The sequence below is a fragment of the Macrobrachium nipponense genome, chromosome 46 (genome assembly GCF_015104395.2).
Source record: "Macrobrachium nipponense isolate FS-2020 chromosome 46, ASM1510439v2, whole genome shotgun sequence".
Lineage (NCBI taxonomy): Eukaryota > Metazoa > Arthropoda > Malacostraca > Decapoda > Palaemonidae > Macrobrachium > Macrobrachium nipponense.
In genome coordinates, this window is record NC_061106.1 from 20,136,504 (window position 1) to 20,151,588 (window position 15,085).

Genomic DNA, 15,085 nt, shown 5'->3' on the forward strand with positions numbered 1-15,085 from the left:
TTTTAAATAAAGAGCATTTTAAGTAGTAATTTCTAATGCTCACATGCAAACATTTGCATATGGATCCTGATCTGCCAAAGACTGCAAAGTTATTACTAAAAACCTTCAGATCAAAAAAAAAAAAATGTCCCAAAAAAATACTCGAGTGACTTGGAAACATGACTAGATTTGCTTACAATAGAGCTCAGAAATTACACAATTTCATTCCTTTGCCATGCTTCTCTCTATATATTTATCACTTATATTGCAATACAAATGTTCAGTGGTTTTTCCATCTGCCTTTGTGTTCTACACTTGCAAACATTGTTTTTACATTCCTTTCTGTTTGATATCCACACAAAAATGACAAATTTTTAATCGTTTTGTATATTTCATAACGAACAAACCCTTGGTCTTCAACATTAGGATAAATCTTCTAGCGCCAGCTGGAAAGCAGTAAAGGTAAAAAATTTTGTACACAAGGCACTATTGGCATCTGTGCTTGGTCACAAGTCATGTGGAGGCACCTACACACCCCTCTTTAACCCATTACCATGTTAGTTATTTCTGTAGTCAAGACATATTAAAATTAAACTTCTTTGTTTCCGCTTCCTTGCTCTCAAAATTACCTACTTTTTGGAGGCTCTATAAATATCTATTTTAATCCTTGGCTCTCTCATAATTACAAAAAGGCTTAACTTTACAATGCTTTACATTCTTAAAACCATTTTCAAATCTTAGACCATGGAAAACTCATAGTCTAGAGATCATGGCACAGCCAAGCATTTCAGAACACACTGAGTACCAGCTAAATTGTTGGAATTCTTTGTCTTAATCTTATTTGAAATATGCACACCAGTATATACTCTAGAATTATTAATACCTCACTCATCTGGAAAACAAAACTTGGAAAATTCCCAAGAGCATTAACTAAACACTAATCAAACAAGACGAAATCAAATTCTTATGAAAATTTCTCATCAGCAAAGTATACATACCAAACACTGAAGCGTTTTAAAGATTATCTTCGGATCATCAGCTGACAATGCTCCTGCCCGATGCAAGAAAGTTAAAGATGTGGCAGCTGCTAGCTGCAACTCTCTAGGTCTATCTCGAGCCATCAAACCAACAAGTAAGTCTGGCACAGCCTTCCCACCATAACTCTTTGTAGAAACTATGGAAGATACTCTCTCATTGCTGGTGAGGAAAAGATTTTAAAAATTTATTTGTCTGCTCCTCTTCTGCATTAGAACTGAATTTCTTAATCTCTGAACTACATCTAACCCCACAAAACACTGGAAAAGATCTCAGTGTGCATAAGAGGCTTCAGAACACCTGATACATTATAAAAAAAAAACAATGAAGTAGCATAGGTTTTAATCCACTGATTTCTCTAATCTTAAAAAATTAAGTTACAACTTACAGCCTATCATTAAAATAGTATATTATCAACAATAAAAATTTCTATTAAATAACACAACAATAAAAATTTCTATTAAATAACACAACAGATAACAAAATTATGCCACTGGTCACAAGGATTTTTCTATGTTGGGGTAAATCACTGCTCCTTGAAGTGAATACATAATCATATTTATGTCATTTTTGCTTTATAAATTTATCTGGATGAGTCCTTGGGTACACTGGTATTTATGAATGTATTCAAGATAGTATATCTAAAATGAACTGAACTGTTACAATTAGCGTAACACCACAGTCTGGGACTTACGTATTAACAAATAAAGTTTCCTATGAAGAAAAACAAGCCCTGGATGTAAGTCAATCTTAAAAGATAGACTATAAACAAATACTTCATATAGCAATATGATCTGAAACATCTAGTCCCTTGATAAAGCCTGTGCTCTGTGTAAGAATTAATTACAATAAAACCTACATTCCAGCTCTAACCCAGCTAAAATTTAAAATTTGCATGGAAAGTAACAACTACCTTGATGAAATAGAAAGAAATTGCTACTATACCAATATATAAGATTATCCCATTAGTAGAAAAAAAAAAATTACATTTATAAGGCCTGTACTATGCTGTACAGCAGATATGGGGCTCTGCAAAGAGTAGATGATTTTCAACACGTTAACACTACAAAATGCTAACATTCATGGCAGAAATGCACCTAGATCTTTTAATATACAGTAACAAAGTGGCAGGAAGATAGGGTTTCCAGTTTGAGCAGGTAATGAAAAATGGGATGAGAGCAATAGGGAAGGAACTGTATGCAATATAAGTAGGAGTTGACCTGCAGAGGACCCAGGAAATCAGAGAAAGGAGAAGGATACAGACTTAAACATGATAAGAATTTGGGCAGAAAGTACTAAAGCTAGGGGAGAGGGGAAGGTTCATTACAGGTCTAATTTCAGATGAAAAAATGATGACGCCCCTCCTTTGAGGTTCTGTAAGGTACTACAACAGGGCAATACCTAATAAAGAAATATCCAAATTTAAGAGGCAAATCTTCCATTGAATATTATTTGATCTTCCATACAGTGCTGTTTGAGGTACTTCATATACAACTTGCTTCAGCACACTTGAAAATCATAACATAAATATTAAAGTGTTTAGCCACAATCAAATGTCAAGATATCAACAGGTGTAGTGCACATAAATATCACCTTGCAATCTAAGTGATTTTCCTGGATTTCATTTTAAATAAATAATTGGATGTATATCGATTGTTATCAAATTAATTTGATACAGCTAGTTGAATGAAAAACAACAGAGCTGAATGGGCGGTATATGAGGCCTGTTAAGGATAGCCATCAGCTGGTTCCCACACTGAGAAGACAAAGGTGAATAGTGCAGCTAGACAAAATTCACTCAACAAATCAAACTTAAGCTTCTTGCATGAAGCCCAAAACATCTTACTTGATCTGGAATCCTTTCTGGATCTTACTGCTGCCAAAAGTTGGAATTCATTCAGAGAGCAAGGCTCTCATTTGTTTGCAGTGAAGAGCAGCCTTGCAGAGAAAACCATTTCAATTCAGCCAGCATGAAACAAGCAGCATGAGGGGACAGTCAACTCAAATCAAATACCTTTATGTTTATCAAGACCTGGGATGTAAAACAAAAATCCCCTCTCTTCAGTTAGGAAAAGACTTTACCCACTACTACTAGCGGACTAAGGGCTTGACTGTTTTCAGACTCGATTCTGTGTACTGAAGGTTGTGAGTGGCCAATTGCACTTCTACTGTGCTGCATTAATCACATCCTCAGGAAACAAACCGGCTGTCATAAAACTAAATGAAGTCGCAACTAATACTCTTTCACTATGAATATTTACCTTCCATAACGGTAAAAGATATGAAATTAGTTTCTCATGCACTAGGCCTGAATCACATGACAAAACATTGTGTGTTCTTTGACAAAGATGTTTCTAGGTTTTCTAAAACCACAATACTAAAGGTTAACTTTGCCTCTTCCAGGCTTAACATAACTAAATGATTCTAATTGCCCTAATTGGGCAGAGAGGAGTTTTCTCTTCCTTTCCTCAACAAAGAGGTTAAATTTGGAATTCTTAGTCCTTAGAAAAAATTAGCCTAACATCCATTCTCAGCCTCTAAGGCAAAAGTATGAAATAAGCATTCATTTTACAACAGCCTTAAGGAGAGTGCTTGCAAGAAACTTAACTCTTTTAACTGCCAACAGTGCTATTAAAAGTTTCATAGTAAATACTTCAATGGAACTTAATTCCAACTGATCTCAACACCTTGAGGTACTGATCTTAGCTAGATCCAATTGCACATGACACAATACCGAGGAAAGCAAGGAACTATAACTTTGAAAGTACAGCCATACCCCCATGCACTCGCAATTCTGGATTTGCAAAATTTTCATTGGGACCTAACTAATTTTCCTCAGCGATTTTTTAACAGAAGTGCGAAATTTCTGCAACCTCTACGTACAGTACATACGTTTTCTTTATTTTACTGAATTGTACCTTCGTTATATGACTTCTGTGACATAAGAAGTTTACCTAGCTTACCTTCCATCAATCATTTAGTTTACAATTCCCTTTGTTACTTGGTTTACCTTACTGAGTGCAAATGAAAAGGCAGCCAATGAATTAGCATAGGGGTAACAGCGAATATTGAGGTGTTGTACACAAGCTGAAACAAAGAACCTTGAACAGAAATGCCTTCCCTGCAAATACACATCAACAGAACTTGCACAACTGAGGATCTATTGCTATATGGTGCTTGGAAAAAGTGGAGGTAAAATCCTAGAGAATTATAGACACCTGCTCCATTTCATTCTTATCTATTTACAACCTCCTACTGAAGAACAAGATACTTCTGCCAGAGAAGATATGAAGGAACTTGCTACAGGAGACGAACAAAGTAGAGGGAGAATACATGGAATAATAACTCTCCTTCAGTACCTACACCACCCGAGGTTCTGCTCCTAAATCTCTCCAAATATGCCAAAAGGCCTGCATTTGGCCTGCCTCCGACCAGATCCTGAGAGCTGAACAGATCTCTGAAAGGTTTACAAGACTTGTGAGGAAGAGGCTCAACTTGTACCAATATATTTTCCCTTATCACCTTTAAAAAGAGTCATACCTAGAAGGGAACCTGAAGGAGAACCCAAAACATATGCCATCTCCTGTGCAGGAGAAACCTTTGATGACAGATAGGAACATACCCATTCTAACTTCTTCAGAACCAAGTTAGTATAAGCATGAGAACATTCACCGGCAGCATCAGAAAAGACCTGGACCACAAGAATATTCAACTGCAGCATCAGAAATGGCTTTGACCACTCAGGTCAAAAACTACAACTTTCCTCAATAAAATTCTCTTGGGACCAAAGCAAAAACCAGGAAGACAAGAACTGGCAACCTAAAAGGAAGATTTGTGCAACAGAGTTGGTGAAAATTTACGACATATGCTTTAATTGAAGGAGAGAGCTTTGGTTTCTTCAAGTACTTAATGGGTGGCAAAATACTCAAAGATAAGAGACCTAATTGCTACCTTTATCCTCCACTATATGTGCATAAAGAAAGGCCCAACAATCCAGCAAACACTGAAAAACCAAAGGAAATTCCTCCAATTCAAACTCTTCTTCTGCCAGAAGAGGAGGTGGGACAATAGCAGGTAACAGCAGCCAACTACCCACAACAAATTGACTCGGTGAAAGGGGAAACTGAGGGAAATGCAGTCTGAAGTGGTTCACCTGAGTCAACACAAGTTGGCTAAGCAAAAGACATTGTGTCAGGAGGTGGGGGGAAGAGGAGCGACAGCAACGTTGCTGACGTCCCACCTCGTCTGAAAGCAACTCACAGACTTAACAGCATTCCCATCGACACACCCTCTGAAAGAAAAGAAGCTGGAATAAAATAGCCTGAAAACAACAGAAGATCCTACAACCATGGTAGAACTGGGAAGAGAAAAATTAAGAGGCAGAAACAAACAAGTGCATTTAAGGGGAAAGAGGTTTAACAATTGAGTTAACATAGCAGAGTAAGTATAACTTACTATGGAAACATTATTATATGGTAATAACACAGTCCATACCTAATACTTCAGCATTCCTATCAGTTTTGACAACCTCATTACTAGATGCCAATGACAGGATAAGTTGAATAATGCACAAAGATTTAAGTTTACTAAAATGATTTTTGCTAACACATTAAAAGACTTAGAACGTGAAAAACGAAAGGCAGGTGATGGAAGGCGCAGAACTACATTGCCCCAAGAACTGAGTCTGCAGTGGATTCTTCCAACTGTCTCAGAGAAGTACAAGGCTTGAGCTATACTGTAGCTAGATGTGGGTACCAACACCATACCTCTTACAGGGGAATGCGAAAATTTTCACACACTAATGATGGGGGACCCATAACAGTTCCCTTACCAAAATTCAGACAAACCTTTTACAGACTAAAATAAGTTGTGACCTGTTCTAATTTCTCAACATGTTTTTCCTAAACCAAAAGGGGAGCGGCAGGCATAGTTAAACTGGATGTCTTAGTACTTGCTAAAGCATTAGAAATTAAAAAGCCATAGAATGAGTAAGGAAAATTATAGACAAAGCACCTGGAGAAGAGGAGAAACGACAGGCTTACGACCTAACCTACCCTATTTGCTTTTTTGGCAATCTATCTGCTTCCCTTCCTCGCCTATACTATTGAATTTAAGCATGAAGTTCTACGAAAAACCTTACACTCGTCCCATCTATTCTAAAAATCATACTTTTTACCCCTACCTCAAAAATCAACATCCTGCTAATACAGTAATCATTCTTCCAGAACCTGATATCCTTAGCCTTGATTCCAGAGGAATGAATCCTAGGAAAAATATATGTACAGTACCATGAAAGCAACAAATCAGCACAAACCATGAAACAACTGGTGGACAACAGGTATAATTAAGTCATCTGGGATCAGCCATTTGATATTTTTTTGAGAACACCGACTTGTATATCGGCATGGAGACATAAGCTATTTTTAACCGTAGGTCAGATTCATACCAAATAATAATGAATAAAAGAACTTTTTACATACTATACTTACTTATAACACATAGCAGCAAGGCAGTGCAAGGCAGGAAGCTGTACTCGTGTAACTGGTGAACATAACATGCAAGCTATCAGTTCAGCTCCACCAGCTTCAACTAACTGCTGCTGCTGCTCACAAGTCTGAAAGAAAAAAGGATATATATCATGAAATAAGAAAACCAACTAGTATATTGGAAAGATTAACAAAAACTAACAATAAATGAGACATCAACACACTATTAAAAAAAACTGAAATACGACTAGTTTGATACTCCCTGATTTTCCTTACCAAAACCAATCAATAAATATAATATACCTTTGTAATTAGGAAATTTGAAAGTATTTTTCTTGATATATGTGGTAAGGGAATGGAACAAAATATACAATTTCTAACCAAAGACCAAGCACTGGGACCTATGAGGTTATTCAGCACTGAAAGGAAAATTGAAAGTATGTAGAAAGGTTTTAAAAGTGTAACAGGAGGAAAATGGTTAGGAAGGAGAGGGTGGAAAGTAATATGGAAGAATTAGAATATGAAGGGAAGGTACAGCAAAAGGAATGAATAAGGTTGCAGCTAGGGACCAAAGGGACACTGTAAAGAACCTAAGTAATGCCTATAGTTCACAACATGAGGTGCACTGACCACATAGGGTGAACTGACAACAGTACTATATACATTACTATTTATCCCCCTACAGGGGATATATAGTACTGTAGCAAGTTATGTGAATTTTATTCACAAATATCTTTTTTTTTTAATATAACCTAAATAAACAAAAGAATAACAACTGGGTGACCCAGATGGACTGTCTATGATGACCTGTTACCGTCAAGTGGTGTTAGAATGTCTCGATTGAGGATGGATCAGGTCGCAGAAGTATGTATCCTGCATGTTGATAAAAATCATCCACAGTTGACCTATCGGATGGCTGCCAGGACCAAAATGGATGAATCCATTAACAGGGGTCTGATAGACAGACTTTATTACATGGGTCTGATGAACAGACTTTATTAACATGGGTCTGATGAACAGACTTTACGAGAGTGGAAACGTCCAAAACAGGTCTCCAGCTCCCCCAAGGCCTTGGAAACAAGAAAAAGGCAATTGTAAAACCCTGTGACTTGTCTAAAACTGGCTCAACAGCCTCCTTACGAAACAATTGTCAAATCTCCCTTTACAAAACTTGAACTTCTCTGCATGATGAAGGTAAGCAGGGAAGGATATCGAGGATGTCAACAAGGGTGGAAGCATAACCATAAGTAAGACATATTCCTGGCTGAGAACCTTCTCCATCCAAGGTCCTGCTCCAAAGCTTCACATAACACGCCAAAAACTCTGTAGATGGCCTCCTGGACTCATGAGGTCCTTGAAGAAACAAAAGCCATGTACAGCTGCCTCTGCAATACACTCCCTTAGAACCTGAGCCTTTCTCGACCTGAAAGAACTCTGCTGTGGGACCCTGCAGTGTGCTTGAAGAAGACCTCAAAGATGGTCCTAAGAATTTGCAACTCACCTGATTAAAGGCATCTATAGCAATGGCCTTAAATACTTCTATGTTAATATGATGATGAGGCATATCAAAAACAGCTACTTTACTAAATAAACATTCAACAGGACTCTTACAATTTCAATTTATTAAAAACAGACTTGTAAAAGAGTGAGACATTTCTCCCAAAGCACTGGAAAAGCTCTATCATGGCAAAGTAAACACTCTAAACACCTTATAGAGAACTACCGACCCTTCAGGACATGTTGTTTCACCTTGTACAGCAATTAAGTAGTTGTTCTAAGAGCTAATTACACAAAAGAAAACTTCTTGTCTGAATTCCATTATTCAGCAAAATCTGCCCCAGGAGGTCAGTTAAAAATAGTGCAACTGTAGTAATAATAAATGAATAAACTCAAGGAATCCAAATACAGCATTAACAAACTGACTCACACAAAATACCAAATTTGTAACTAATTTGTATTTTTCATAACTAACAAACCTGAGGTCTTAACATTAGGATTTACTAGCGCCAAGCTGGAAACGGTAGAATTAAAATTACACTTGTGAGATCCAGGGACTATTGGCATCTATAACCAGGTCACGGGGCATGTATACCCAGAATGCCCACGGTACCTGAGACCCACCAGTTATATTTCTAACCCAGTTTAGACTGCTAGAGGGGTGGTTCGAGGTGGGCCTTTACCTGTTAAGACCTCAGGTTTGTTAGTTATGAAAAATACAAAATTAGTTACAAATTTGGTATTTGTTCATATACGGAACAAACCTTCGGTCTTAACATTAGGATAGACTTACTATTGGAGGGAGGTAAGTCTCTACAACTGACTGGAGTTTGCCACCTTATCCATTTCCGAATATATAGGGAAATTCTAAGAGAATGGACAATGAACCTAGAACCAAAGATATAAGTGGATCTATTGTTTTGAACCCCCACTGGGTGTAGATACCATTCTATTGTTTACTCTTGTCCCTTGCAACTGGATCACCTTCAACACCCCTCTTTTCCCGATTATCCAGAGGTGTGTTGTTGCTACTGAAAAGTATATCATAACCTAAGATAGCTTCACAGTATGGCTGACCACCTCACCGCCATCTAGTCCGTTCCAGCACATGACGGTACTCTCCTTCATATTGCCCGTAGTTAAAGGAGTAGAAAGACAGTAGTAAAGAAAAAAGACCAGTCATCCCATTCATTCTACTTTCATACCTTCATCTTAGACTAGACGCAAACTGACCCGCCCGGGGCACCTGGATGAGCTATATCACTTGTTGGGCCGCCCCACCACTGACCCAAGGAAAAAAGTGTCCAAGGATCTATGGGCAACGTTTTTCAAATAAAATGAGGTGAAAGTTGTTTGGCGTTTCCACACACCAGCTTTCAGAATTCTATCCACAGACATGTTCTTCTTAAATGCCAGAGAAGCACTCAAGACCCTAATGTCATGAGCTCTAGCTCCCACCTGGCTATCTGACCCTCTGTCTTTCTGCCATATAAGCATCTCTGATCGTCTCCCTTAGCCAAAACGATATTGTATTCCTGGACACTTCCTTCTTGTTCCGTCCTGTACTTACGAACAACCTCCGGCACCCCGGCCTGAGGTTGCCTTGTTCTCTTTAAGTACTCCCTTAGTGCCCTGACGGGGCACAGGAGCATCTCATCTTTGTCATTGTCTACAAAGTCTGCCAAGGAAGGTATGGTAAAGGAGTCGAATCTGCCGTCTACTATTGTTGGATTTTGGGTCTTGGCCACGAATTCTGGGACAAACTCAATACCATTGATCTCCAACCTCTCGAGTGCTTTATGAGATATGACAGGCCATGTAGCTCCCTTTCCCCCACCCTTTTGGTTGAAGCCAGGGCCAATAAGAAGACTGTCTTCAGGGTCAGGTTCCTATCCGTGGACTGCCTTAGTGGTTCATAGGGGGGTTTTGTCAGACTACTCAGTACCCTGGTCAGATCCCAATCTGGGGCTTTTAGCTCCTTTGGTGGGCATGACTGTTTCTTCAAAGCTCCTCATCAGCATGGCCAACTCCCATGGAAGACGAGTAATGTCCACTACTTTCATTCGTAAGACTGAGGCTAGAGCCACCCTGTACCCCTTTACTGCAGATACAGACATATGCTTTTTCTGTTCTGAGATATATCAGAAGTCTGCTAACTGCTGAATAGTGGTACCGAGTGGAGACAAGTTCCCTCTACGACACCAATCACAGTATGCTGACCAACTTTCCTTGGTATACTGTCGCAGATGATTTTCTGATATTCCTGCCATCTGAAGGTTTGCTGCTTCCTGCGAAAACCCTCTCGCCTCCGGAGGAGATACTTGGACAGTCCTCCAACCGTGAAGCGATAGGGACTTCACCGACTGGTGGTACCTCTCCATGTGCGGCTGACACAGTAGGTTGCTCCATGGGGGTAACTCTCTCGGCACATCTACTAGAGTTCCAGGAGGTCTGGAAACCACTCTGCTTTCGCCATAACGGGGCTACCAGGGTCATCTTGAGGTTGCTGAGACCGCATTACCCTGTTCAGAACAACCTGACGGATTAGACAAAACGGAGGAAATGCGTACACGTCCAGATTGTCCCAGGGGTGTTGTAGCACATCTTCTGCTACTGCCTCTTGCATCCTGGGACTAACTGAACAATACACTTCCAAGTTTTTTTGTTGGTACCTGGTTGCGAATAGGTCTATTGATCGGTCCTTCCCACAACATGAAGCATCCTGTCCACTACCTGTTGGTGCAGGGACCACTCCGTTCCCAGAATCTGATCCCCCCTGCGGCTCAACTTGTCGGCACTATGTTTCTTTTTTCCCGGAATATACCTGGCCCTGATGTCTACCAGGTTCTCTATAGCCCACTGGTGAAGTTGAACTGTCATCACATGTAACTGCCAAGAAACTAGGCCTCCTTGCTTGTTTATATAAGCTACTACTGTGGTGGTGTCTGACATCAATACCACTGAGTGTCCCTCTACTCTCTCCCTGAATTCCTGTAGAGCTAGAAAACGCTGCTTTTAACTCCAGCACGTTTATATGGAGTTCTCTGTCCTTGCAACTCCATTTTGCTGACACCATCAACTCCTCCATATGGGCTCCCCAGCCTTCTAGTGACGCATCCGAGAACAGCAAGAGGTCTGGAGAGGATTGTTGAAGGGGGACACCCACTGTCAGATTGTCGTCGTTCACCCACCACTGCAAGTCTTTCCTCAACTTTCTGCCGACAAGGGAATTTGCTCGTATGGGTGATCTACTATTGGTGACCAAAACTCCTTCCATCCTCCATTGTAGGGACCGAAGGTGTAGCCTTCCTTGTGGTACTAGCTTCTCCAGGGAGGTTTAGGATTCCCAGTACCACCTGCCACTGTCTTGCTGGTGTGTCTGTTTTCCCAGAAAGGCATTCACCACTTGTTTGCATTTCTCTATTCTTTGGTCTGTCGGGAATACTTTGGCCTTATGCTGTGTCTATAACCATTCCCAGATATTTCCAAACGTTGAACTTGGATCCAACTGCGACTTTTCCTGATTTACCACCAATACCTAGGCTGTGACAAAGCTGCAGGAGGGTCGCCCTGTCCCTGAGTAATTTCTCCCTGGACTTTGCTATCACCAGCCATCGTCCAGATATCTTATTAGCCTGATCCCTGAGCATGCGCCCCATGTCGACACGAGGGGTGAACACTCTTGTAAAAACTTGAGGAGACGTTGTCAATCCGAAGCACAGGACCTTGAATTCGAAAGCTTTCCCTGCAAGACTGAAGCGGAGAAATTTCCTTGAAGACTGATAGACTGGTATCTGAAAGTATGCGTCCTTTCTTTAAGATCGACTATCAGCATAAAGTCTCCGATCCTGACTGCTTGTAGAAACCGGTTTTTTTTGTTTTTTGGAGTTTCCATCTTGAAAACTGGTTTTTTTTTCCTTATAAACAGATTCAGCGTTGACAGGTCTATTACTGTTCCCTCCACTCCCCGTTGGCTTTGGGTACCAGGAAAATCCTGCTGTGAAGCCTTTCTTTTGACGGACTGCATACTTGTTCCACAGCTCCTTTTTGCCATCATCTTCTTCACTTCATCCTGAAGAATAGTGGCCTTCTGAGATTTGTGGGCATAAGCGACGTGGGGTAATGGCTGATCTGTCAGGGGCGGGGTTACCTCGAACGGGATCAAATACCGATCCTGAGAACCATCCACCACCCACTGCTCTGCCCTTAGTTCCTGCCACACCTTCCAGTTGATTTGCCAGGCAACCCCCCACTGGTGTGGCCAAGTGATGGGAGGGCGCCCTCCTATCTTCTTGAGCCTCTCCCTCTTCCCCTATTACCCCTTGCCTCTGTTCTTTCTATTGTGAAAGGGCCGATGAGTTTAGTTTCCTCTTTGGGGAAGAGGGTCTTGTGACTCTATTAGGGATGTTATGTCTCACTGTCTTCTTCCGAGACATTTGCTGTTGTTCTTCCCTCCAAAGGAGTAGTTTGACTGTTAGACGTTTTCCTAACTGCCTGTTGCACCAACCTATCGTTAGTGTCCATCCTTCTTCTATCTATCGCCTCTTCAAGTATGACCTCTGGCAACAGCAGTTGCGATTCAAGATATCCCCATTCCTCATTGCTAACAGGGAATCCAAATCCACATTGCAGCTTAGTCTAGCCAACGCTGCATCTCTCCTCATTAGCAGGATATTTGCCCAAACATTGGCACTTACGTTTGTCAGGTACGCAATCGCCTTGGAACCTGACTGTAGTAATCTAATGAACAATGGTTCATCCACCTACGTTTTTCTCTTGTTGCTTCCGAGGATGCAATCTTCCGCCACTGCGTGTTGACCAAAGGTCTAAACAAGAAGCAGCTATTGAGAGACAGAAGAAGCTGTTGCTTCTAACGTAGCAGGCCTCTTGGGTACGTCATCGAAGGGCACTCCATTTTAACCTGATCTAAGGTTAATCCAGGCCTTAATCTTACAACATTAGGGTTCATTTGTCTAGACAGCAAAGGGACCTTCGGTATTGTATAAATATTTCCTTTGCTTTATCATTGGAGGGGGAATAAATTTAAGTGATCTATTAGATCTTAAGGAATTATCCCTCCCTGCAATCTTTGGCGTTTACGTGTTTGCAAGACCGACTCCGCATGACCTCGAACAAGGCAATTCATACGACACCTTGGTATCCCTTTTTAATCCAAATGCCATGTCAATTCCAGGAGGAAGCATACTGGCCGGTGTTTCTGTCTCTCCGAAAGGTTATTGAATTGACGAATCAAATCAATCACCTCTGCATACGAGGCCAGAAAACTCTTGGTTTTCTCCTTCCTCCGGCTCTAGTGGTACCATTCTCCGTCACAAGGGATGTTGTCTCGCCCCTATCTTCTGACAGACGGCCCGGAATTCCACGGCCGCCTGCCCCTACGGCCGCGGTCCTCTTTGATCTTTGCTGGCCGCTGTTGGCTCGATCCCGGATAGTCAGCAGGGGAACGAGAACGCCTCACTCGTTTCTCTGCTCACGGATCTAGAGCAAGAATCTCGTCTAGATCTCCAAGATGAAGGCTCCCTTAAGACAGATATAACTTCGTCTCTATTAGTTTTGGCATCGTTTATGAGCGTCCGGAGAGCTCGCCTCGACCTTTCATCCAGACGGACACTGCTTCCACGAACGTATCCGCCGAGGTTGCCAACTCCCTATTTTTCGTACTTTTAATAGGAGCCTTATCGTCCTTCGTACGTATTTTGAACGGCCTTACGGGCGAAAGAAACTGGGACCTGCATTCTATCCTCTGCTGCACCTTTCGCCGCCAACGTCGATTTTACCAGCGGTATTGTAGTTTTTTGCGATCCGAACTGGCAACTCTGCATCGGCCGCTAGTCCGCTCGGCCGTCGCCTCTCTCGCTGTTCGGATTCTTGCAACGGCTTCGTCTGCTACCTTGTGCTTAGTAGCCACTGACTTCCCGACCTTCCTGCTGACTTGAATATGGCAGTATTGGTCCGAAGATGAGGAAGAATTGATTCTTCTCCTCTTAGCCCGAGGATCCGCCAGGAAACTCCCGAATCCTCCTCCAACGCTTGACTGGCGCTCGCCGTGACGTTATCGGACTTAGCGATGACGCCGAACTAGAGAAGAAGACGAGAAGAAGGCGAATCACACTTTTTCTTTTTGTCTCTCTTATTTCATTCTCTCCTCTATATCCTGTAATTTCTGCATTACAGTTTTGTATTGACGGGTCAGAAGGCGTATTAGCGTCTGGGTGCAGCGAAATAGGCCGAGAAGCAGTCTGTGACCGTCATCACGCCTGCCATATCGGTGTGTGACGTATGTTGTGACGTCATCCCTCTCGTAGGGAGACTGAGAGGTTTCTGCTGGCAACGCACGTTGATGCCAAACTACCTCCCACGTTCTGCATCGCTGTAAACACTGAGTTTTGATGCGAAGCCCCGCGCATTAACTCCCATAAATTGCAAGCCCGGGGGGATGAGGAACATTCAGCGCTGCCGGACCCTGCTGGAACCGTGACGTCATATAATGCGCAAGCAGACCATCCAAGGTTGGTACGCCTGGTAGGCCTAGCGCTGACCACGTACCATCTAACTAATGCGCTTGAGGAGCAGGAGCCTGGAACAAAGATGGTGGATCTCCCCGCCCCCTCTACTTGCTGGGAACAAAGGAGAGTGCATATATTCATAAAATTACCCAAGGGCCCCCCTCCTGAATGAAACGTTTCCGATACTGAAACCGCTAGGAAAGCCGAAGGGGGGTATGAGAGAAATCAAAAGCAGGTGGAGAAACATATGGAGCAGCCTGGTTTATTGCCGATACAAAAGAAGCCGGTAAGGTTTGGTCATCCAAAGATGGCGTCACCACCTTCCTTTTGTATTGACTTTTCCCATAGAACTTCTTCCACTGTTCCACTGACCAACGCGACAAACAGAACATGGATTAGTAATCGTACATACGTTTTCCCCTGCACCTACTACAACACGTTGGATGAGGATCCCGTCGACACCGAAGTTAGGAACCTAGAACATGGAAAGCCACTGACTCCTGGGCATTTCCTTTGTTTCCTCTTCGAAAACGGTAGACGATCCCGATGTTGAGGCAAAAT